Below are 26,912 nucleotides of genomic sequence, written 5' to 3'. Positions count from 1 at the left end.
CTGTGTTTCATAAATTTAATTTTTTATCCCCCCAGTGCTGAATTATATGAAACTAGTGAACATTTTGAACGTTTTATTGAATTTGTTGATGATATTCTGGAGTTTACACCTCTGAACTATATAAAACTTTCCTCTTCCTCATCCTCCCACGCCTTTCGTTTTTCGTTTGCATGTGTGTGTGCATGTGTGTGCGTGTGCGTGTGTGTGTGTGTGTTCATGCATGTCGAGGTCAGGAGTCAGCCCCAGGTGTCAGATGTCCTTGTCTCAGACAATGTTTCTGGGGTTTATTTATTTGTTTTTGTTGTTGTTGTTTTAGGGCTTTTTGTTTGTTTATTTCTTTCTTTTGGCATTTCCTTCAGCTGCAGCTTACACTAGGTTAGCTGGCCTGTGAGCTTCTGGAGATTAGTTCTCTTGTTTCTGTCTTTGATATCTCTTGAGGATTGTTATATGGCCGGGCACTATTTTCTAAAATATGTTTGTATGTTTGTGCATTTATGATAAAATGTGAAGTCACTTTTCATATCAAATAAGTAAACCAATTGTTCTGCATTGGTTGGCCATTAAATATATAAAAATCATTTTCACTATCTAGAGCAGTTTAAGTGTAAATACATACGGTTACTGATTGAGTTTCAAATCTAGAACAGTATCCCAAGACATATCAAAATCAAGTAAACATAGTATGCAAACATAAGGACAAATGTTGCCATATGATTGGACTATGCTGGAGTGTGGTTATTTGAATAGGTATGACCCCCTTAGGAACATGTGTTTGAGATGCTTGGCCCATAGGGACTGGCACTATTAGGAGATGTGACTTTGTTGGAGGAGGTGTGTCACTGTGAGGTGGGCTTTGAGGTCTCATATGTTCAAGCTAAGCCCCGTGTACAAACACAGTCTCTTTCTACTGCCCGTGGATCAAGATGTAGGATCCTCAGCTCCTTCTCTAGCACCATGTCTGCGTGTGTATGGCCATGCTTTCCCCCACGGCAATAATGGACTAAACCTCTGAAGCTGTAAGTCACCTCATTAAATGTTTTCCTTTATAAAAGTTGCCATGGTCAGGTGTCACTTCACAGCAATAGAAACCCTAACCAAGACGTGGAATCAACTGATGGTAACTCTTTGTCATCTTGCATAGCATAGAGAGGAGCTGGATTCCTGCAATGTGTGCTCAATAACTTACGCGAAGAAAGAAAAAAGAGAAACGTATACTAGCAAAAGAGGGGAACTATTTTAAACAAGAGATGCAGAAAGACCCCTCTGAAGAGGTGCCACTTACGCTGAAATCTGGAGGCAGAAGCAACTTTAACAGTGGTGTAACAGTGGTGCAAGGGGCATTCTGTAAAGGACAGCTGAGTGGGTAAAATCACCACAGTGAAATGTGGGTTCCTTTGAGACTGGGATGGTATGGCTGGGCCGACAGCTTGAAGTCGGAGACTAGCATATTATGAAGAGGGAAATGGGGTCATAGTTTTGACCATTAAAGCCTTGACAGTGACGCATGTTCTTTTATGTGCAGATATTTTATGTGGTTACGTATTGCTGACCATAATATTTGTCCTGCTTAAGTTATGTTTAACATGCACATGCATGAGTCGCTCAGCTAGACCAGGAGAGGATGCGAGGCCCCTGGAACTGGAGTTGTGGGAGGTCATGATCTGCCTGACATGAATGCTGGGAATCAACCAAGCCTGGGTCCTCTGTTAGAACAGCAATTGTTATTAACTGCTGAGCCATCTCCCCAGCCTTTTGTCCTGTTCTTACTCGTCCGGGAAGACAGGCCATGCTTCTCATGTTCTAAAGCAAGACGAGTGTCTCCTCCTGCCAAACCTATGCCACGTGTTTTATCTCATTCCTTTTTTCTCCATTACCTCTTCAAACTGTTTAGTCTGACACCTTTGCATTAGAATTCTCTTGAAGACGTATCTGTTCACAAATGACTGTGCATAAAGTTCGGGGACCAGTTGTGACCTTTTGAGAAAATTTTGTTTTCTTCTTACAGATCAAATTCCTTCACAGCAAAGAAGTGCCTTATCCTTGTGTGCCTTTCCACACATCAGCCTCCATTGTCATAGCTGTCCTTGAATACTCTTCAGTTTTTCTTATTCTTTTGGGTTGCTTGAAATTCTCCATAAAAATTATCTATCTTTTATTTCCAGCCAAGGTAATTCTACTGAGTGCCGGGCTAATGTATCTTACTTTGACAAATCTTCATAAATACTGCATAAGTGTCTAAAATTTTGCATATTCGTGTTTGATCTTGCTTCTCCCTTAGCCCTCAACTTGACTTCTTTGAATTGCCTACCTCAGAAAACGATGCTAGCACAGGTTGCTCTGTGCCAGGGCCGCTTGCAGCTGCTCTGTTCTAAGACCACCTGCTACTGTGTGTTTGTGTGTGTGTGTGTGTGTGAAATCTTAATTCTTCAGTGAGACAGCATCCCAGGAAGCCTAGAAGGAAGCTTTGAGAGACAGAACCCTCATGAAAAAGGTGGATGCCTTTCTCATAGAAATGAGCTGACGGTTGAGCATCTAGGGTCCCTTTTTCTTCCTCCTGTGTGGCTTTTGTTGCTTTTCTGAGTTCCAGTCCATTCTAAAGCAGCAAAGAGAACCTCGCCAGACAAGATCTCTGGATCTTGGAACATCCAGGACACATCCCTTAAAGAGCATCTTAACTTGAATTATTTTCTCCTGCTTGCACGCCTAGTTCATGTCACCGGAAGTAGTCAAGACTCTCTAAGTAAGGAACATTGGGACATTCCTTCAACACTGTCATCAGGCCTGACCCAGAAAGCCTCTTCTTTTCTTCTCCTGTGTTGCTTTCCTCACAATCCTGCCTGCATCTTCCTTCACTACTACAATAAGTCACTAATTGATTCACCTGATTACGGAATCGCTTCCCTCCACTTCCCAGAAAGAAGAGAGCATATACTGTGGTGACTTTTCTCTGGAGGTACAAGCAATCAAACACAGCAGGGTTTCCACTTGCATGCAGCTCTTCTCTTTAACTGATTCAAAATTTATTCAATCGCACAATTAATTCAAAGAGGAAGGCACCACAAGGCTGAAATTTCAGCTGAGAAGACAAGCATCCTGTGGTCCTAGAAACATGTAAACATTTCTACTCTTCTGGGTTTTTTTTTTTTTTGGTTGTTGTTGTTGCTTTTTGCCCCCTTTGTTTTCTTGAGAACTTGCAGCACTGTTTCAAACAGCTTTGAATGAAAAGTATTTAAAAGGTTTGTAACTCAGCCTGGTGGTGGTGGTGCATGGCTTTAATTCCAGCACTGGGGAGGCAGAGGTGGATCTCTGTGAGTTTGAGGCCAGCCTGGTCTACAAAGCAGAAAAGGTTCATAATTCATCCATTTCACTTTGATTCTGGAAACAACAGAGTATTTTGGGAGAAGGAAGTAATGAAGTTTTGTATTTCCATTTTTCTTTGTCATAAGATTTTACTCTGCTGTTTGTATATATAAAATTGTCAGGAAACAAGAAAGGAAAAACAAAGATCTTTTGCATGGGGTATCACTTATAAAATCAGAAAATTGAATTGCATATTCCTTTGCTGCTAACCCATAATCTGGATCCAATACATTTAAAATCTTCACCACAACCAAATTGCAAATAAATAAAAATTAAAGGATGAAACGTTTAATCAGAGTATAATATAATAGGACATGATTGTTTTTTTCAAAATTTTATGTGCATGAGTGTTTCACCTGCATATATATCTATGCACCATGTACAGGCAGTGCCCATCGAGGCCAGAAGGGGACGCCATGTGTGCTGGAGGTAGAGTTACAAATAGTTGTGCCCTACCATGTGGATGCTGGGAATCGAGCACCTGGTGATCTTAATCCCTGAGTCGTCTCTCCAGCCCAAGGATATGATTTGTGGAGATAGACTGATGTGACTTTCAAAGTTATCTTTCCCAGTGCAGGAAGTTTCATGTGATGGGAGACATGGCCTTGGTCTTTGTTTTGTGAAACAGTAGAAAGTAGCATCTAATTTGCTCTCTAATATCAGCTGACTGAGGACTCGTTACTTTTACAAGTATCCAGAACTATTAGAAGACTGCAAATATCACAAATGGTTTGAAATAAAGAGTCTTTTTAGACCAGTGACTTGGCCCATGGTCTACCCCATAAGTCCCACATTCTAACCCAATTCCCTTTCCGAGCTCAGCTACAACAAGGTAGAAGGAAATCTATCATTCTCTGCCCCTAGGACAAGCCTGCGTGTCGCCATAGATCATGAGGTACTTTCCTCTTTGTATAATTCGTCTCTCTCCAACCTTCTCAAAAAATTTTTCTCAGCTAATATTTTGAATTCACATCAAAGTTTCCAGGCTGTAGATTCTAGAACCCTTTTCACTATTTGCCCTTCATGAAATGTTGTTTGATGACAGTTTTCCCTTTGTTTGGAAACATTGCTGCCCTCCTGAAATCCTTTCCAAGTGTCTGGTGCCATACTCCAAGAGATATTTTAGTATGTTTATGGATAATTCTTTTGATCCTAAAAGTTTGAATTTGGTTAAAGCAGAAATAATTCCTTTCTGCTTTGCCGTAATACATTGCACACTCCAATTCCCCTTTAATGAAACCATCAGCCTTTTCTGGACGGAAGATAGACTGAAGTGATGAGGTTCAAAAGAAAACCCGAAATGAATACAGACTTTCATCAGACTCCCTCTCCAAGTGCTTTGGAGAAGTTGAAATTTAATGTATGAAAAACACCTACCATTTTATTGGTGGCTTTGCTAACTTTCTCTTCATGAAAATTATGCAGCAATACTAGACAACTCTAAGTTAAGTTCATAAATACTATGGTATATTTTTCAGCTTTTTAAAAGTCACAAACATCTGATTTTATAGGATGCATAACCATATTTTCAAGCATACAGCATTAACAGAGAGAGAGAGAGAGAGAGAGAGAGGGCACGAACGCTGTGGGATACACATTAATCAGTAATTTGTGATTCTTTCCCATCCCCCACACAATGAAAACCTGAGATTTATTTCCTTCCTTGCTTGGGAGAGGTGAGGGATGTGGCGCCTCAGCAGGGCAGGCCGGGGGGGTGAATGTTTCCTTTCACTGCTTAGTAAAGCTACATATTAAATTTAACCACCTCATCTTCTTGCTACAGTTGCTACATGATAGAATTTCAACAGCTTTTTTTCCCTTCTCCTGCTCATTATGGAACAGATATTATAAGGGCTAAAAGGGGTCGTACATTAACTGGATGAGATCCAATTATGGGAAAAACCAGAGCAGTACTCCTGGGCAATCTGGAAGCTGCACAGAAGTGATCACGTGACTGCACATTAAGAAGCCTGAACGTTCACTTTTTTCAAGGTAATTTAATATATATATATATATATACATATTTCAGTAAATGAGTAATGAGTATCTATTTGATAGGTATAAATACAAAGTGACTAGACTTTGTGGCAAAAAGAAACAATGCCTGCCAGTCAGAAAGCCATTTCCTAATGGATATTTGCTACTGTGTCTTTACTTAAATCGCTTCAGACGTGTGCAAGCGTGAAATGGAGAACTGAATTATTTATTTGAAAATAAAGAATGCTTTTGGCTTTTCTCTTACTTCTAAAATATGTTATTTTCAGTTAGTATTACTAGAATGATAAGGCTGGGTTCTCACGTAAACTGTCCGACACCCTGAATTCACAGCCTTCAAATACAGAAGCCATTCATCTTTCTAGGAAGAAGTCACTCTCTGAGCATTAGTGACATTTCTCATCTCTGTGACCAAATATTTGACAAAAATTATCTTAATAGAGAAGTTTGGTGTCTGATAGACCAACGTAGGGGCAGGGATGGGAATGGGATTGCAGGGGACTGGTTACATTGCATCTCCAGCTACAAAGTAAACAACTGCGATTATGACCAGAATATCAGACCCAGGCTCTCCCCACCTCCCTCTAGGAAGGTTTGCCTCTTAAGGGTTCAACAGCTTTCAGAACACAACCACCTGATGCCAACTAAGTGTTCCAATGCAGAAGCCTAGAGGGTTCACATTTGAAGCATTAAGTATTAAGGGATGTGCCCCTACAGGGATTCAACTGGGGGAACAGTCAGACCGTTGTTTAACTTTCAGTTTTGAAAGTAAATATATATGGAACATATTATTTCAAGTATACACTTTTGACATTAAATGGGACTTTAGACAAATCTCAGGAAGTCATAAGTTAAGTCTGTACAATACCACTGGAGCCCCTTTGTTATCTTTAGAGGTTTTTTTCCCTCCAGAATTTCATATTCTGATGAATAAAACAGTTGCAAGTGAATATTGCCGGGAAGCTGCACAGAAATTTATTTAAGCACCGTTTTTGTTATAAGTCTGAAGCACTGTTTTTGTTATAAGTCAGAGTACCATAAAGACTACCAACTATCACAAACCTTACCTCCTAACTATTTCACTTGTTAGCCTTTTACACAGGGAAGTATTTCATCACATATCCAAGTCTCTTGCAAATACTTAACAAGATAAGCAAAGATTCAGAGCCAGAGCCGGATCCAGGAAGTGACAGGAATGTGGAACACTTTTCACATGGATAGAATTGACAAACGGAACTCTCTCCTCACACTGGGGGAACACAAAGCTAACCATGGCTCTACTGGATGTTGTGATGAACACAGACTCATCCCCCAGTAGTAAGACAGGCCAACACATGTGCCTACAAATGAAAACAAGGTTGTTCCATCCTTCATTATGCGTCCAGTATTCAGTTACATGAACCCAAAGTCAAAGACGGCATCTGACCCAAAGAAATTGAGGTCCAGTTCTTACTGAGTAGCTGAAATAAATTGGGGGGAATGGTGAGAAAGAAAGACAACACCTGCTTGGTCATTCATTGTCAGCCAAATCAGTCCTGATGATCTATATCAACCGCCCTCATTTGGGCTAAAATTAAACACATAAACAGAGACTATGACAACATGCTTGTTCCTCTCCCTCAGATTCATTAAGGTAAAAATGACAGAAAATTATATATATATTTAAAATACAAACATGACTTTGATATAAGTAGGTACTATGAAATAATCAATAAAATCAAGCCAATTAGCACACTATAACCTCAGGTAGTCTGTGTCGGGGAGGCATGTGTATACATGTGGTCAGAATACTAAAGACTCTCTTAATTAATTAAATTATATAATAGGTTGTTATTAAATACACGATTGGTGGAACTTACTCGTCTATTCATGAAATTCTTCTCATTTCTGCACCTCCAACTCCTTAAAATTACTATCACATTTTGTCTCTGTAACTTCAAGTTCCTGAATTCCATATGTAAGTGATGCAAAAAAAGAATCATCATCCTGCGTCTACCTTGCTTGACATAATTCTTTCTAGTTTACATGTTTGTGTTAGGACTTCTACTTCTGTGACAGAGAAACTTGAAAAGGAAAGGGTTCATTTCAAACCTGCAGTTCTACATCAAGATCTATGATTGAAGGAAGCCAGGGCGAGAACTCAGAAGCGGGTGCTGATGCAGAGGCCAGGGGAGAGTGCTGCTTACTGCCTTGCTCCCTGTGGCTTGTTCAGCCTGCTCTCTTATAGAACCCAGGAACACCAGCCCAGACCTATAGTTCAATGATCCCTCAGATTTCAGCTGAGGAAAGGCACCACAGATTCACCCACAGGCCAATCTAGCAGGGATAGTTTTTCCCATTTGAGGTTCCCTCTTTGCAAATGACGCTAGCTTGTTGACGTAGAACCAGCCAGCACAATATCCCTGCAAATATCAGAATAATGTGTGTTGTCAATAGGCTGTGGTGAACAGTGATTTAATGAACATAAGGGTAGATATATCAAAGATATTAATTTCATCATAGATACTTCTATGAATCCAGAAGAAAAGCTGTTGCTGTGATTTTAATTTTAAAAGAACTACCGTATTGCTTACTGCAATGGCAGTGCCAATTGGCATGCTCTTCAATGACGCTCAAGAGTTCCCTTGCTACACACTCTCAGCAGGCACTATCTTTCAGTAGCACACGCCGTAATGGTCACGCCACAACTAGTAGTGACTTTCTGTCTCATTGTGGTTGTGGCTTGCATTTCTCCAACAGTCCGTGGCAGTGAATGTCTGGAGGAATGGGTGTCAGGGTCTTTGGGCAATTTTTAAATTATGTTAGGATATTTTCTTAGTGTGAAATATGTCACTGATTTTTGCTTTTCAGTGGTGCTTGTGGAAATTCTAACTTTATGAGCTTTGCTGTTTTCCAACATTTTTGATGGATTTTTAGGTTTTCAATATATAAAATCATATATATTTTTAACATGCATACGTTTCATAGTTGGTTAAATGTATGGCTTTATATATATTCAGCAAAAGTTCAGATAGGCTCAAAATCGGTATTACTGGACCAACGGGCAGCTGCAGTAGGGTTTTCAGGAGGCTGTCTGTTGTTGCTTACTTGGTAACTGATGGTGATCCTTAGCTTGTCACCAAGTCGCTTCAGTCTCTACCCTGTCTGCATATTGTCTCACCTTTGTGTGTATATTTTCTTCTGTGGTTTTCAAATACCCCTGTGATCGTCCTTGCTAAGGACACATGATTACATTTGGACCCACCTGGATAATCAGGACTGCCTTCTTATCTCAAAACCCTGCATTGCGTCTTTTATAGGCAACGCTCTGTTCACGGCATCCAGGTGCTATTGCTCACTGTCTGTCTAATACATCACCCATCACCTTTGCCCAAAGCCTAAATATTTGTAGAATTCACTCTAAGGAAGCCTAGGCATTTCAGTCAGTTTTCATGACAGGAGCCAGGTCACCCAGTATCACTCAGCAACACTCAGAGACAGCCACAGCCAAGTTCCAAGCAATTGTCTTATTAATATTTATAGCTCAGTTCACTTCACTTATTTTTTAATTACATATGATGTTTCTGTTGCTTTAAAGTTTGGTGTATACAAAATGCTTACGTTATTCAAAAATATGGTACAATAATCAGTTTATTTTTTTAAGAGCTAGACTATTCATTGATGCAACATTTTTCCCACTGTCCACTGTGAGTTAAACACTTTTAAAATTTCACCTGAAAAATTTATAACAGGTGTTCCTAATTATGTACATTTTCATAACTTCCAGTAAAAATGAATCAAATCGATTTACCCAAATTCCTTATGGCTATGGCTTGAATTAGCACATCCCAGCGAAAATGTTTTATAGAATGCTAAGTATGTTCTTAGTGTTTTACCATATTCTTTGAAAAACAGAATGCATAAACGATTGTCAAGGAATTATAGAGTCTTAAGGAAACAGGAAAGTGATGTAGTCTGAATAGACACAGAGTCTTGGGCAGCCCAGCAGGCTTAAAGCAAAGCATACGCTCATGTGGTTCCCATTATTTCATCCTGCCTGCATTTCATTTCATACATGGAATTTAACATTCAGTGGAGAAATTACTGCTATGAAGTATGATGTTTCTTAGAGTGGTGGACACAAGGCCTTGGATTCTGCAGCCATTGGTTGCTTTTAAGACTCTAGCCTATTGTAAGCGAACAGGTCATTTGCTCTCTGTGTTGCTGCATATTGTGCCGAGATACAGTGAGCCTCTAAGTGTGTAAAAGCTACCATTAATATAGACAACTGAAGTAGGAAAATCAGAATAAAACCTAAGCTATGTGGCTATGTGTGCCACTGTGTGCAAGACATTTTTAAGGAAATAAAAAGGCTACTTTGGAGATATTTAGAAAGGAAGTCAGAAAGGTGGGCCTTCAGCCTTTAAGAAATGAAGAAACAGAAGAAATGAGTAGAAAAGTCGACACACAAACACACACACATACATACATACATAGAGACATGCACACACACTTGTGCATATGCACACATTCATACATGCACAACCTGCATGGGCACACACAGTAGACAAGGATGTATGAGGGAAGACGTGGTCAAGGATACAGCAAATGAAACTAGCATGATATTTTTGTATAACTATGAATCACAGTCCTGGTTACATTAGAAAACATTACATAAAACTAGAAAATAATGTTATGTGGTTAGAGGAGGTACACAGAACTATAGGCATTGAAAAACATCAGATAAAACGGCTAAATTCACTATGACAAGAGATGGGAAATCACCGAAGTGCTTTGAGCAGAAGAAAAGGCACAATGGTGATAGATGGTAATTAGCATACATAGCAAAAGGGTTTAAAGAATACTAATCAAATGAAATTGGAAACGGAGAAAAATATAGCTTCTGAAATAGACAATTTAATGGAAAATTGTGACAGTACCCAAACAAATAACATAACAAGAAAAAGGCTTTGCAGGATATTGATTGAATGCATCACTTACGCAAGAGAATATCTCAAATGTGCATTATGCACGCTCTAGTTCTTTGTACCTTGGACAGCTTATCTATTTACCTCCCTCCAAAGAACAGACACACTTTTCTGCATGAACTGCTTGTTTATGATGTATAGACTTGAGCAGTATGATGAACTGCACCTCAAAGGAATGTGGCACTTTTAGAAGTTACTCCTTCTTCACGACACATGGCTTAGAATATCATGAATAAAAACGACTAAAATTAAACTTGGACCAGCAGTAGATAACTGCCATCATCACCATTTGTTGAAAACTTATCACTGACAAAGAAATCCCTTCAATATGCACAAAAGTTTGTAAATTGCAATTTGACCCCATTGTATAAATTTCAATAGTCATCTGAAACATTGAAAGAACCCATTCAAAATAATTATGTGGATTCTGAATTGTGTACTCAAATGCTGTATTCAGTTTAGTCTGGGCACAGGACAAGAATATATTTCATAAAAACAAGAATAAAAGTTGAAGATAGCTATCAAGAAAATTGTTAATTTGAAGATATAGGTAAGGAAATCTTACCTCTTTAAACATAGTAAAAATATTTTAAAGATGAAAAGTGGCGTGATTATGTCCATATATCATGTGTAAAATTAGACTTCATTGTATGGAAAGCTGTGTAGAAATCTTTTAAGATAGAGAAATAAATGTCACTCCACATTAAAATGAAGTAAATGCCTTATTTGGGCAAGACAGCATGCATAATTTAATTAAATGCCCTAATATTCTAGAAAATGTCAGGAAAAGACTGCTTAGATGTGTGGAACAATTCTGCGTTTCAGAGGCATTTGAGCTAAATAGTGTCTGCTCTTGTAGCACGTGTTGCAATCCCTCAACATGGCTACAAAGTCTGGGCAAATTTCTAATCCTTTAAAGCTACAAAACACAGCAGTCACAGGAGTGACTGTGTGTGAAAGCCGAGAGGCAGAGAACAAGTTGGGTGAACTTCCTAATGGTGATCTGAGCACGTCAAGGTTTGCAGTGATCTGGAAATGCTAAGGGCTGCAAAGGTTGTGGCTTTGAGGCATTGCAATGGAAGGGGAACAGTCCTCGCAACTGAGATTTTCCATGCGGATGCGATGTTTGATCTCACTGCTTCCTTCATGGATGTTAGCAAATAAGAAGAGTGGCCTCTCTTTCTTTGCAAAGCTCTGTATACTTGTGCAAAGCCCTTTTTTAGGTGGAAGTTAGAATCTATTGAAGAACAATAATACACTTGAGCTGCCCTCTCCTCTTAGGGAGTTGTTATGACTTTAAATCAAAGAGACAATCTGGATGTGAAATGATAAACGATAGAGACAGAGTGAAAACACTGATTGAAAGGCTGATCTAAGGACCTTAATAAACATCAGACAATTCGCAGGCACTAGGGAACATAAAACATCAAAGGGACACAGTCATAAGAAATATATTCAGAGCAATATTCTAGACAGCTGTGGTATTAGGTTCGATGAGATCTGTTTCTTCTAAATATGCGAGGTTGTTTCCTTTATTATAGCCTCATATACCCAGTATTTTAAACAGAGTAATTACATATATGCACACACCTATATTTACACTTTAAATCCAAGGAATTAATACTGCTTGTCATTTTACATGCATTGCTTCTGTGTTTAGTCACACAGCATCATCTCTTCCTATAACATCAGAAAAGAACGTTATTCTCAGTTTTGTTTTCCTCATTGATGATACTGGTAAATCATACATTACCAAACTATGTGTTGACTGACTGGTTCACTCTCGCTATTCATATTACAGATAAAATTATTTAGAACTCATATGGTGCCTTTGACAAAAATGAGATGTGTTTCAGTTCTCTCAAGAAGCTGGGCTGACACTGAAGGAAGATTGTGTTTCTCTTTTAAATACCACACACTATTTCAGGGAGGCACCGAGACCCTTTCACTCATGGTGTGAAGAAGGGGGTAGAAATGTAGTCTGGATGTCTGTTTCTGTACCCAGCAGGTGTCCATTCTCAATCCATATTACTGATTTCTTTGGGGCTTGAGAAACAGCTGTCGGGACATACAAGATCCAAAACATAATTTGTCATTAAACCAATATCCGAAGGCATCGCCGGAAAGCTGGAGAGTTATCCTCTGTACATCTCTGCCTCTACCTCACTTTCTTCTTGCTGAAGACTGACATAGATTTTACTCCGTGCTCTTATAGAGCATAACGTGGACTTTCCTTCCTCTTCGGTCTGTACTCTGACCCCTCTTAGCTATAACTTGCCATTTCTAAGAAAGGAATTGGATTAACTGACTTTTGGCCGAGGGCAAAACCTGGATCATGGAAGGCTGGATCGTGCACAGCCCGGGAAATGCTACAGTGGGATTTCCCATCAGACAGATCTCTAGGGATCCGAAAAGTCCACAGCATCCGCCAGTGTTGAGCTGATTGCACAAGCCGTGACACAAAAGAGAGGATACCCGACTTCCGTGCTTCAGTGCCTGTAGCTTTCCTGATGCCCTTCATGAGACTGAACGGGGGACTTCTATTTCTCTCCCACATTTTATCTGAAAGGACAATCCTATGAGCTCAGTGCTCAACTTTAGATCCACCCGTGTTTGTTTTTATCTGCTCCCATGCAGACCCGAACCTCAGGTTCCATCATCCTTCAAGCCTGATTGCGTCCTCTGAGGTTCTTTTCATAGTTTTCCATGATCGGGACCCTTCTGTAATGTCAGTGATTAGACAAGGTATTTCCAGCACATCAGTCATCTCCTAAGGCAGCCAATAAGGGGTAGAGTTTTTATTGCCTCCCCCTCCACTGCTTTCGACTAAGGCACATTGGATAAAACAGTTTGGGTTTGTGTATGTTGAGGCCCAGTATCATGATTCTACCTTTGAAGCCTTTGAGGTAAGGTTTTCATTTCTCCCTTTGTGTAGCACTCTGAACAATCCTAACTGGGAATTTTCTCCCCTGCTCCTAAGACCAATGTTAATACTACATCCAGCACCACTTTTCCCATCTGCTATTTGCCCTGCTTATACTAAAGCTTTAAAATTTTAAACTTTACTGGTGGAACTTTCTACTTAAATTATTAATTCAATTTAATTTAAATTTTCATAAGTTATTAAAGTAGATTCCATGTGAATAGCTGATTTTCAGATTTGGCAAGTCCTAATTCAAGACAGAGCTAATGTGCAGCCTTTGGGTATTAGCTTTCCTTAAGTAATGGATAAAATAATTTCTCTCATCCAAGACGAAATGTGAATAGCAGATGCTTTTCCTGGGGTTTAATTAATTATCTCAACATTAGACCACCCAGGAGCTGGAAGTGAAGTTGGAGTTGATTATATAGATGATTCTCAGAAGTTTATTGCTCTCTGCTAAGTTGGATACTTTTCATAATCGAAACTCTGACAAATACTGACTGTGTCCTCGATGCCATGGGTTTATCCAGGTTAAGAAGTTAGAGTTCCAGAATAAAACACTGTGGCTTATGTCTTCTGCCATTTCATTTTTTTTTCAGAGTCAGTAACTAATGTCTTAAAGTTTGTAGACTGTTGGAAGCTGGCTACCATTAAAAAACTCCAAGTCAGTTGTTATGACCTCAAGAGTGTTTCCTAGGACAAATAAAAAATCTGAAAGAAACCTTTGTCAGGTAAACACCCTTTAGTCTAAAACTGTTCAGCTGAACTTTTCATAAATATACACAACTCCCAAGCAGTATTTCAAATATTTCAGCCTTAGCTGGGCAGTGGTGGCACAGGCCTTTAATCCCAGCACTCAGGAGGCAGAGGCAGCCAGATCTCTGAGGGTTAGAGGCCAGCCTAGTCTACAAAAACTAGTTCCAGGACAGGTTCCAAACTTCAGAAAAAAAAACCTGTCTTGGAAAACCAAAACGAAATAAAGAAAATAAAGATTTCAGCTTTTGTCACATGAACATCCTTAGACACTGAAAATGTGGATCATCATAGTCAATCACACCTACGGTGTCAGAAGAAGGGCAAATACCCAAAGTAGAAGGAAGTAATGAGGCATGCTGTGGCATTAACTTGAGAAACAAAATGATTTTACTCTGATCAAATTTTTTTTTCTCTCCAATGTCTCTCTGCCTACTATTTCCCCACTGGCTACATGAATGAGTAAAGATTTTATCTGATTGTACTTACCTGAGAGGGTACTGTCTAGGAAGACAACACTTGTAGGGATTGTTCTTGAACTCAACCAGTCTAGCAGAACACCACACAAATATTTCAAAACAGCAACAAATCCAGTTTTTGCAAAACAACAATATCACACCAAAAAATTAAAAGCACACACAAATTTAAAAAAGCCCAAAGTGCCAGTTATTGAGAAAGAAGAAACATAGAACTCAAAATGTCATTTACTGTAGCCACAGTTAAGTTGTAAATCAAAACCAAGCAGGATGACCAGGAGTGGACAAATAGAGTACCTAGTCTAAGTCTGAAAGCAGAGGTGCATGTTGGGGTAGTGTGCAGAGCGCGCGCGGCGGGGGGGGGGGGGGGGGGGAGATTTTATTGACTTAGTTTCCTGCTGTATGAAGGACAAAGTGGTGAAGCTTTCTGGGTCCTTTCCGAAGGTATCCCTTGAAGTTCAGTGAGTGAATGAGATACCATATGCCGTCCTTTGAGAGCAAGTTATGGCACACAGCAAGGGAAGATGGTTATAGTTAGGAAAGGGAAACAGAAACAAACAGGAAGGCTAAGAAAGGTTCTGCCCTTAGGGTGACTATCACACCACCAGCAGGTGCTGGTTTTTAATGTTATGACCTAATCTAAAGTCAAGACTGCGCCAGTTGACCAGTAGTCGGGGCTTTTACTACAAACTGTCGAAGACCATACTTTAGACCATCCTAAAAACAACCTGCATTTTAACAAGGCCTAAACACCTTCATCTGCTCAACGATTTGCAGCATTTCTTTTTTGTGTATATATCAAAGCATGATATATTGACAAGTGAAAATCAAACTCCCAAAAAGTCATTGCTCTTTTGTTTAGCTATAAGTGTGTTATATTAATCTGACTAGGCAGTGATGTCACTTTGCATTGGTCCACTTCGTTCTAAACACAGAGGATCTGTCTACATAGCTGCTTTCCTACAATTAAAGGAAAACAGAAAATAATCTTTGCCTGTAAATCAGCTGATGGTTTGGAATTGAAAGATTAACATACCAGTTGGTCATATTGCTGATTTTCCCGTTTTTACCTGATGCCAGTCACATGAAAATGAAAAATCAAAATATTGAGTTATTAGCTCTGCCCTGTATAAACCATGTGTATATTTGGCTAATTTTGTTGTGTAAATTATTTATCTTTTGTTTCCTTGTAAGAAATGTAGTTTTCACACTCTAGAGAAAATAATAATTAAAAAAATTAAAAGCATTTCAACCAGTTCAAGGTAAAAAAAAAATCTAAGTTCCCCAAAAGATTAAAATTTGTCTTTCAGCATTTAGCAGAAATTAAGAGGGTTTGCCTGTGGTGTGTTTGGCTCATCTCTCTGTAATCTGGCCACACTTCCCAATGTGTGCTTATTGCAAATTCAGAATGGCTGAGAAACTTCCTGTTCAGATAGCTCATTTTCATCTGATCCCAATTTTCCCACCCAAGGCTCAGACCACCCATGGCAAATAAACAAAATTACCACCAAGGGCTAATTTTGTAATGCAAACAACTTGAACACAAATGTGTGAAAGCAGAAACTTCTGGCAATCTTTTCCTTTCCAATGGAAGTTTGAGCCACGATTCAATTCTTAATCTAATCATTTGTTTGCATGTACAAGACGGAGATCATATTGTCCTCATTGTAACTCTACATGTCGGGGGTGCGGAGATACAGAGCTGTTTCCCTTGTGATTTCTAGACATCATAGCTTTTCCTGCGCTTCAGTTTTCTTGTGTTAATAGGGGAATACTTATCTCTCTTCTTTATTTCTTATATTATGAATATCATTGATAAATATGATAAATATAAAAGTTAGATTCATGAGATGTGATCACTGTTGGATAACTATAATGGATTGTTATTGAAAAGTGTGTTTTCTTGGAGGCATTTTAGGATTCATAGCTTGTTCTGTATCTGGACTTATCTAGAAGCTTGTCACTTAGCATGTGCAATTCAGTCATCAACAACTCTCATTTTCCAGTAGATTTCTTTCTGAATGTTGAAAGCAGGAATTATTGCTTTTTATTTCTAACCCAAATATCTTTACAGGACTAAGAGTTTTTAAAATGTTCACCAGAGAACATTTTAAAGCATATCCATGCAACACTGAAAATTTGAGAAAAATACATCATCATTAAATGAATTTATTGGTATTATTTCTATTTTCATTGCTACCAGGAGAAAAGGGAGTGGAGTTCCACAAGTCTTTGAGTAAGAGAGAAGATCTGATCCTAAGTAGGATGTGCTAGTTCATCCTAGTTCAGAACACTCATCTGGAATGGAACAGAGTAAATCAAGAGTTGTGTGGGGTATTCTAATTACCTAGCTATAAAGGCCTCTGGAGAAGAAAGATTTTATCTTTCTCCCATATTTCCTTTGGTTTCTAGTAGACGGTGAAATTCTCATTGAGTTATTGCACAGTGTGAGGAAGAAACAGTGACTTTGATGTTGAAAGTGTTGTGTTTGGAGGATTGAGACTTCCAAAGTAAAAGAAGTTGTACAGTCTACAAGATACACAACTTTGGCATCCAGACAGGGTGGGGCAAATGGAAACAGATCTGCAGTACTCAGTTGTAATTGACACCATCAGGATGGGAAGTAGAGCAGTCCCTCTAGGTCTTCCTCGTATTCTTGCCTTCAGGCGCTTTAGTTCAGCACACAGAAGTACAGTCTGCTCTCATACTAAAATCTGTGGAGTAAAAAGTGAAGTCATATAGGATACTATAAAATACAGATCTGTAAAGAAACGTGAGGAAACACAGTACAAGAAAAGAACAACAACAACAACAACAACAACAACAACAACAACAACAGCCAAAGCCCTCAAAAGGCAGGAAGAAAACTAAGAAAATAGAAGACCAAAAGGAGGTACACTTCCAAAAACAGGGAGCAGGAGCTTCACAAATCGTGAAGAAAAGTTGACTTATTTAAAGACTGAAATTTATAGGTGAGGTTTAGTGGCACACAGGCATTTAATTGTCATATTTAAAAAAGAAAAAAGGAAGGAAGGGCAGGATCCTGAATTTCCCAGGTTGAGATGTACCAGACCCTTGGACCCTTATTTTGAAAGGATCTAGATCTTGTTCTGCTAATTGATGAGTTTCAGAATCTGGACCAGTTCTAGTGCTTCTGATGACCAAAATGACACTCCAGAAAATGTTCAAGCTCTTTGGGCCATAAGAAACAGTGTGAACCTGTTGTGGGGCTCTGATGTAAATATGATTGCTCAGCTGTGCCTTAACTGTATTTCCAGTCTCTTATGGGCCACACTACACTCTAGTCTGAATTTTAACCTAACATACACTGGTGATAGGAATGAATAACCTATACTTATGTATAAATATTCAAATGTGTTGCACCTGGAAGGGAATAATCAAGGAAAATGATGCTTATGGACACCTCAGGAGAATTTCAGTGCTGTCTGTGTAAAAGGATGAGAGTTATACATGTGGATGAGTAAGTATCACAGGGCACCAACTCCCAACTACAGGACCTTGAACATCTTGAAGCTCATTTCCTCTTCTGTGAAACGTGGGTAATAACAACAGCTGACAATTTCTGGGCACCCAGATGTCAGTTGTTATTTTCAGGGTGTGGCTGTTGGTCCATTGACTGTGCTGTAGGGGATGTCCCCATACCAGTGGGTAAACTGGACTAGATGGGCTATCTAAGGAGAAGAAAACAAAAGAGGGTACAAATGGGGAGGGGAGGTGGAAGTAGATTTGTGGGGAGCAAGGTGGAGGAGCCAGAGTGTGAATACGACCAAACTATGCATTAAGAATTTCTCAAAATATTAATAATATATATTGAAACGAAGAAACAACTCAGTTACAGTTGTAAGAATGATATGAAGATGTGTTCTTGATATACCCCTCGCATGAAGGACAGTATCCAGAAATACCCATAATTATTCTGGGAGGCATGAAAAAGGAGGTACGAACAATGAGTTAAGACACGAAAGGCAGCATTGTAGCAAAGTGTGAGTCTCTCCTGGAGAAATAAAAGTAATGAAACTGACCTCATGGGTTACCCTGAAGACTGAATAAATGAGAGAGTGGATGACTCCATAGAGGCGGTGTCAGCAAGGACAGGGTGCTGTTCTAGCAAGATGCCTTTCGTTTGACATAACTCTGCATTAGTGACATGAGGCAGCCATTTTTTTGTCAGACACACCCAGATCACCTTCACTATGGGGAGGGTGGGATTTGATGATCTTTAAGGGACTTTCACCTTCAGATCTTGACAAAGACCTCAGGTGGTTTAAGAAATCTAGTATACTAATGTTCCCAGAATACATGGAAAATGTAGTCTCCGAGTCTCGTGGACATTTGATTTACTTAAAGAAGTCATTAAAGATGGGCTTTGAGTGGAAAGAATGCTTTTCCTCATTAACCCAGTTAGTTCGAGTCCCTGATTTAATTGCTTTGGCATTTTGCCTTTTGATATTTTCCAGCGTTATTTTTCCCTTGGTCTTCTCCAAAATGAAATAAGGATTCAAAAACTTAATTCTGTCGCTGGCGTCACTAATGAACAATTTAGCATGTTGGTTTAGAACTGCACCGATGTCTCCTTAGTGCTCAAAATAAAATTAGGGAACTCATCATTGGGAGACCTCGATTCTATGCTCCCCAATATGAGGAATTCTGCAAAGGAATGCAAGGATAATTTGTTTCTGTCGTCTCTGAAGCTGAGGGAAGAGCAGCAACAACATTTCCTTAAAGGCAAATCACACACAAAATTTCAGGTCAAGGCGATGAAAAGGAAAAAAAAAATCTTGCAAAACCTGAACTTCCCGCCCCCTCCCACAGTTCCTGGGAGGGGTGACTTCAGGGGCTCCTAACTGATTCTGTCACTGTAAAATCCTAGTCATTCTTCCACACATAAAGGACAAATAGGCAGAAGAGGAGGACCTTGGTGCTTTCAGTTTTAACTCTTCACCAATAGTGGAAAAGGCAGAATGCCTAAGCTGCGGCTCTGTGGCCAATAGGATGGCTGTGTGTCTCTCACGTGACCGCCTGCCCCTGCCTTTCGCATGGGCTCTAATTTAGTTCAATTCAGAACTGCAGATAGTACGGTTTCCACAGGAGCAGGGATGCCTGAGCACAAGTGGCTGAGTTCCGAGGGACTTTAGGAAATGCTTGTCTGGCTTCCTGGGCGTGCAAGCGGGAGTCTGCACCTGTACCACAGCCAGGCTGGAGAGAAGCTCCTGCTCTGCCTGCAGGGACGAGGGACGACAGCAAGAAGCGGCTTTTGGAAATTGTAAGTATACATTTCTTTTCAAGTGTGCTGATTAAAATAGTTTCCTGTCAGAAGCATAAAATATTCGAAGATTCGTCCAGAGACGCTTTTGTGTGTAGTTTGAGAGGTAGCAAAAGGGCAGGGAAGTATTCCAGGAGCATTTGTTGCATGCTTTCTTATGTGAAAAGATAAAGAATTAAAGCCGAAAAGTCAGGTTTTCCGCAGACTAGCTGCGGGAGGCTACACTGGGACACCGCTCCAGCTTGCTGCTTTGTTCATAGGGGGAAATGAAGGCACACACATATGTACTTAGTTCTTCTTTTCTTTCTTTATGTCTAATCAGATTTGATTTGTCCCCAGGAACAATAAAAGACAAACTTTGCTGACTCCACTGACTAGGGCACCCCACACTTTCCAGACATCTGACAGTTATTATAATTAGCCATGAAAGACTGCTAAAGACACTTGGAGGCAAATAGCTCTTAAATCGGAACAATGGCTTCAAGCCAGGGCTTTCTTTTGATTCATTTTTGAAGTGTTTTAAATTCTACAGTCATGACAGAGATTGAACTAGGTTTTGGGTTTTGTCCACAAAATGTGAAATGAGGTCTGAGCCCGAGTGACGGCTGCTGGAAGTGACCAGTGTGAAGAAGGAAAAGACAGCTTTCTGTCTTAGGAGTCTGGCCTCCATAGAAAGAATTTTTTTTTTAAATTCCTAATAGGGTGGGGTAAGGATGTGGGGGTGGGGAGGAAGCATGCTGAAGCTTCTTCATAGAAGAATCTTCAAAGAATAAACTAATTTAGGATGTCTTCCTACCGGAGGGGCAAAGCGTTAGCTAACATCTAAGTTGCATTTGTGAAAAAAAAAATTGGATGCAGTTTTAAAACAGAAGTGACATTCAAAGCAGTGTTTTTTTTTTAAATTTATACAATAATTGGAAACAAATGGTAGAAAATGTTCCTGTTACTGCCTTCTTTTCATATTCAGCTAGAGTAATCCAGCAGTGCATTATGTCTTTTTTTTCTAGAATCATCCAAATCCTTAAAAAGTTCTAAGTTTAGTCTCGTAAGAAATGAAACTGCAAATCAAATCCGTGTGATTATGACTGATGAGGATTTGGAACAACAAAGCCTCTGCCCGAAAGAGAGTTTATAAGAACATGCTTCCCTCCCCATCTTTAAAGGAGAATATTAACTCCATCAATTATTGAAAGGAATTATTCAAAGGCTCCAGACATAACTAATTATGGCTTAGAGAGGTGCCAGAGCTGAGCCTGGGCTGTAATTACAAAAGTCCAAGACATTAGGAATCGTCTTTTTTAAAGGAGGCTTGAGCACGAATTTTCACATAATCTTTTAAAAATACTCCAGTTTTTCTTTGTCTGCTCTCATGTTATCTACACCTCCCCCACCGCCGCCCACTGTGTGCTGAGACACCTGAAGGCTAGACATAATGATCAACAGAGCTCCAGCCTGTCTGGACTCCAGCCAGGTTTTTTTTTTTCCCTCCCCCCCCCCCCCCCCCCCCCCCTACAATCAAGGAGCTTGCACGCAATGCATGCCGAGCCTATTCCACCGCTATGTGCAGATCCGGGATGGAAGTCGTACACATACTGCGGAAAGATTAAAGACAACAATATCCCCTTTCTCCTACCCTAGACAGACTCAATTTTTAACCCTTTCGTTACCTTTAAAACCAAGATGTCTCAAGCACTCGAAGGCAGGTCTCCAGGGACTCCTGCAACTCCTGCACCATTTCACGTAGAAGCACACGCCTCGTTTGGTGTGGCAACCCCATCTCCACGGATCCTGGCAGAATATTTGAGGATTCACAGTGTGTTAACCAAACGAAACAGAATTCGCTCGTGCGGGGAAAGCATTTTTGAACCAACTTAAGCTCTATAAGATCGCGGGGTGGCGGGGGAGTGGGGGCAAAAGTCGGAGGTCTGTGGGGAGGTTCGCAAGCTTTGTAGAGGGCTGCAGAGGGTTTCTGAGGGCGCTGTGCTGTAATCATCGTTCTGTTTGCCTCCGTGCCTTCGTCTCCTTCTCTCACACACACTTAAGACGCACAAACCATCCAGACAAACACATCACTCTATCACAGCGAACCCAGGTTAGCTGGTGATGTCATCACAGATAAAATTTCGCCTTTGTGGGCAACATTTTCGATCACCTAGACGCCAGCGCCTGCTGGGTGTGTGCCCATAGGAAGTTCAAGTGTTTGTGGGGGTTAACCGACACCCACAGGAAAGCAGTCTTTTTATTCGGAGCTCTCTCTCTCTTGAAGATGTGTTCACGGGGCAGTATGGGTGTGCTAATCGTAATATATGCAGTCAGACAGAGTTCTCTGGTTCTAGGACGCCTTATTAATAGGCCGACTGAACATGTCAGGGGTGGCTGAATTTCAGTATGAATAGGTGTAGACATAAAAAGCATTTTAAAATCATTTGTCTCTAAATTTTACAACAGTAATAGTCGTTTTGAATCAGTATTCGTCATTTGCTATTAATTCTGGTGACTTTTAAATGATTTTTACTATTAAAATTCCTCAAGGAAAGGTTAATTTATACAAATGATTTTGAAGTGCTGTTCATTCTTATGCCTTTGCGAGTAAGACTGGGTTAGATGAACCCTGCATCACTTTGTTTTTCATTTCGACTTTGTGGGTCTTGCCCACCAAACATGTGCTCAGATCTTTAAGGTATACGATGCTATTTTATTTTTCTTGTATCAAGGAGAAGAGAAACAATCACTTTCACTACACTATATGACGGGATTTGAGATGCAAATGGAGAAAAATTATAAATATATATTACACCTGAGCTATCAAGTTTTGAACTATAACTTATGAATGATATAGGATGGTGGGGTATTTGCCAGCTCAGACATGCTTGGTGTTTGATATACAGTTTTGTAAGTTCTGAAATTCATTCTCTGCACTTCTAATTTAGAAAGGCTTTTGAAGCATATGTCTGTGAACAGTTCCACTAAAGCATCAGCACGTCAACAGATTGATTTGCCAATGCATTATGCTATTGTTTCAAAGTAAGTACATCAAAAAGGATTGCTTTACTTGCTTTTTGTTCAGAAAAGCATATAGTTGAAGAACGGACACACTTTGTACTGAGGAAAAAGCACTCTAGACAAGTTGAGTGATATTCGTGGTGCAGGGCTCCACTGTAAACAAGTAAACAGCTTTTTCTAAGGCATGACTTTCTAGTTTTATGTAAACAATCCCTGCCAACAGATGCTGGCATTCAGGCCTGATGAAAAATTAATTTAATTTCTTTATCAAAGATAGAAAGTGAAGAAACAGTTTTATTTAGAGTCCACCTATTTTCTGAAAGCCAGGCCTGCCTTTGCCCTCTGGGGATACAGGTTACTAGAAAGGAATCTTTCAAAGACAAGAACATAAGGGGCTAGATTGAAATAGTTGGAGTATGTAAGACCAATTCAAGAACAAGTGTTTTTTCAGAACATAACTTAGAAAAAACAATTTCCTATTGTTTATTCTCCTGTCACAATGGTAATGATTTATTGGAAATGGCAGAGCAAATAATAGATAGATGTACCCAAACACAAAACAGCCAGAGGTTTTTTGATGCATCAAGACTCGTGACTCACAGAGAATATTCTTGCCCCAAGTTTTTTGTTGTAGATTTTGCTGGATATGCGCCTCGGCATTAGCTGGGGTTGTGACCATGTCCACATTATATTTAACAGTTACACTGACATACAGTCTTCTGACCACAATTCACTTTTTTTTGTTATTATATTTTATGTGTGTGTTTGAAATGTTGTAGAGTGTGATGTATTTCCGTACAATAAGATTTAATTATCAACATCAACTGGTTATGATTCTTCTAAGTGAGAGTCATGCTCAGGTATTAAATGGATAAGTTTATTGATGAAATCATTATTATGGGTACTTTGCAGAAAAAAAAAAAACACTTTGATCAACCCCCAAACTGCAGTCCTAATTTGATGAACAGAACAAAAATTCCTACAAAACCAAACAGTTCTTGAGCACTTGGATGATCCCTAAAAGTAGACTCAGCTGTCATAATCTCTCTTCATGTGGATAGAGAGAGTGGTGTTTTCAGCCTAGCGTGTAGACTGGAGGCCTGGCATGGTTGTGCACAGAAGCCCAAGCCCTGTTCAGAGAGCACACAGGAAACTCTGGCTGCAAGAAGCAAAGAAGGGAAGCTGGTCTGGCCGCTTTATGCTCCAAATTTTATTCCACCAATCTGGATGTGTGCTACACTCAAAATTAATGTGAGTGAAGACTATCAAAGTTATTCTTGTAACTTACAAAAGAGCCACTGTTTTGTTAGATGCCCCATGAAGGAGGAGAGTTCGGAGGTGATTGACTAACCCTCTGCTTGCGACCCCACTCAGGCTCAGGGAGGTGCTGGGGTCAGACGGGCTCAAGAATCACAGATAGGAAATGAACCAAATTCACATTTGGAGGTTTTAAAAGAAGTATTTGAGACAATTTTTTTCTTTTTCTTTTTTTTTTTCTGGAGACAGATTTTGGGTTGATTTTTGGCACATCTTTTAAAACACCAATTCTTATTTCAGCTGAAACAACTTTTTATACGTATAGCTAAGGCCAGATGGCCGCATGCTCCTTTCTTATTTAGATGAGATTCTTCCTTTCAATAACATCTTTCTTCCTGACCTGCTTAAAAATTCCAGCGAATGAAATCAGCACAGGATTTTCAATTCTAATTGACCATGTGCAGAGGAAGGGCCAGGACAGAAATCAGAGGAGCATTGTGAGCCTCGACTCTGTCTTTGTGCGTTCCCCTTGCTAGCCAACCTAAACTAACTGAAAATGTATAAAAATTTTAACATTCTGCAGTGAGAATTATTTGATTGATTTGATTCTCTCATTTCATGATAGAATCAAAAAAGTTATCATATACTTACACAGTTTGGTTTTCCTGGGTTAAAAAGTACATTAAAATATTAGCATGATAGTTGAACTGAGATGAAAGAGTGGAATACTATATTTATTTTTTCTCATCACTTAAATAAAACATTATCAGAGCATATGTATGCATTTTCAATTTTCCATGGAAATATCAATTATCAATTTTTGGTTCATTATGCATACGAAAAAAAGAAAAATATTTTCCTAGAAGTTTATTCACACTTTTACTAGCAAATGTATTAGAAATAAAAGATGAGATGTACACATATATATATGACATAATATGTAGTACAGTAAATTACATATTATATTTATATAAATATGATATACAATTCAGCTAGTTATATATGCTTTGAAATGAACATCTACTTTGGTACATATCCATTTTTTGTTGTTACCATATTTATTTTAGGGGTGTGGCAGTGCTGAGATTTGAACCCAAGGCCCAGCATGTGTTAAGCACCCCTTCTACCATTGAGCTGTATCTCAGACCCTCTTTTGCATAAACTCTTAACTCACATTATTATCTTTATATTTGTTTTTGCAGTTAGACACGCTCAGTTCTAAAAGTGTATTTTTGGAATGACAAACTTGTGAGAACCTGACATTATTCTGATATACAAACGTACAAGGAGAGTTGAACAAACTTACAAGAAATGGTGCACATTTCAAACAGAGGGAGAAATCAAGAAAATCATGATCAATTATCAATGCCCGTGAGAAATCCTGGCAATGGCTTCCAGCAGTTCTACCCCTGATTTCATGGTCACACTCACTATTTTGAGGGAGTCATCTAGCCTGAAGCAAGCACACCAAACTGTTCCTAAGGACATGGTTTTGCAGGCCACACTCATGCAGATGTTTGAAAATATATCTCAGGAATAGAAACACATATTAGACTATTTGTCTGCATCAGAATTATACAAAATTTCAAGTAGACTGCCCATGGAATTTACAACTCTGAAGGTCATTCTCTAAGTCACTAATACATTAAGTCAATTCTTTACAAAGTTTGGGAAAATTAAAGTCCTAAAATCATATATATATATATGTATATATATATATATATCATACATATCTTTCTGAGTCAACTTCTCCTATGTGTTAGTGTGAGAACTGTCATCATGTCTTTAAACATTTTCTTTGATTGCTATTCTCATATTAAATAATTTTTTTAATAACTTCGAATATCAAAAGGCAATGACAAAAGTAAGTTGATAGCTGTGATAAAACCAAACCTTGTTTCCCCTAAGTTATTATGTGTAAAGTCCTGAGAGGTCAAAATTATGAACTAAATGACAGTAAATTGGCATCTAAGATAGTAACTTATAAGTAGTTAAACTCAGCTTTACCTTCAGAATCACAGAGTTTATAGAGCCATGAGCTGGAATATAGAAGATGATGAGAAATGGAATCGTGAAAATTATTAAATTGAATTGGTATTAAAATTTTTGCTTGTTCTTACTAAATAATCAAAAAATAGATTTGAATAAGGAGGAAGACTCTAGGCCTCTTCCATTTTCTTCTTTTTTTGTGGTATGATTGGCAAGTCTTGACTCTGCGGGGTCAAGTCTGATCACAAATATTTAATATAACCCTAAGTCTTTACACCTCACTAAAGTGAGTGTTAGAATGTTTCATTTATGTAGGTTTGTGATTGGGATTCTTACTCTTTCTTTGCTTCATGGATCTTAGTTTTCATTTAGGTAAAAAAAAATCCAGGAAAAATTACAATCAGTTATGGAATCTTTGCAGCTGTACAAAATGTCTGCCCTCACCGTGGCCCCTTTCCTGTCCTGTGAAAGTGTGGGAATGACTGAGATAGACAGCCGTGGGGAACTCAGGCCCCCTTCCGCTCTCCCTGGACACCATTTGCAGTTTTTCTTTATTAGGACCGTTCCCCAGCCTAAACTCTCCTGTACAACAGTCAACACCTCCCATCCAGTGGGATGTACACTCGGCCATTGGTGCTCAGGCAGCTTTTGCCTCATTCTCTGTTGGGAGGGTCACGAATCATGCACACCTAGTGTCCTCTTGTGCGGCTTTCTAATTTTGTATTCTTAACTGCACAGGAAACGGGTCTATCTGGATAGATGTGAGGATAAATATAGGGGCCCACACAGATGTCTTTGGCATTCTGAAAATCTGCACTTGTCGTAAATAACAAGCCACCAAATTTGCCTTGGCAGCTCTCACTCCTAGCTTCTGCAATGAGCCCACCTCCAAGGGGAAGGGTTCT

The 26,912-nt window shown here is 39.3% G+C and overlaps 1 long non-coding RNA gene across 1 annotated transcript; it reads right to left on the bottom strand.

Moving 5' to 3' along the window:
• Positions 1 to 16,627: 16,627 nt before the first annotated feature.
• Positions 16,628 to 21,951, bottom strand: LOC146894967 (uncharacterized). Its single transcript, XR_015001408.2, has 2 exons — positions 21,426 to 21,951; positions 16,628 to 17,188 (listed from the first exon to the last, which is right to left on the bottom strand). It is a non-coding gene; the product is annotated as an uncharacterized LOC146894967 (long non-coding RNA).
• Positions 21,952 to 26,912: the final 4,961 nt, after the last annotated feature.

This window comes from Myodes glareolus, chromosome 5 (genome assembly GCF_982192425.1).
Source record: "Myodes glareolus chromosome 5, mMyoGla1.1, whole genome shotgun sequence".
Lineage (NCBI taxonomy): Eukaryota > Metazoa > Chordata > Mammalia > Rodentia > Cricetidae > Myodes > Myodes glareolus.
Note: the sequence above shows the minus strand (reverse complement) of the source record. Positions and strands in the feature narration are given on the sequence as shown.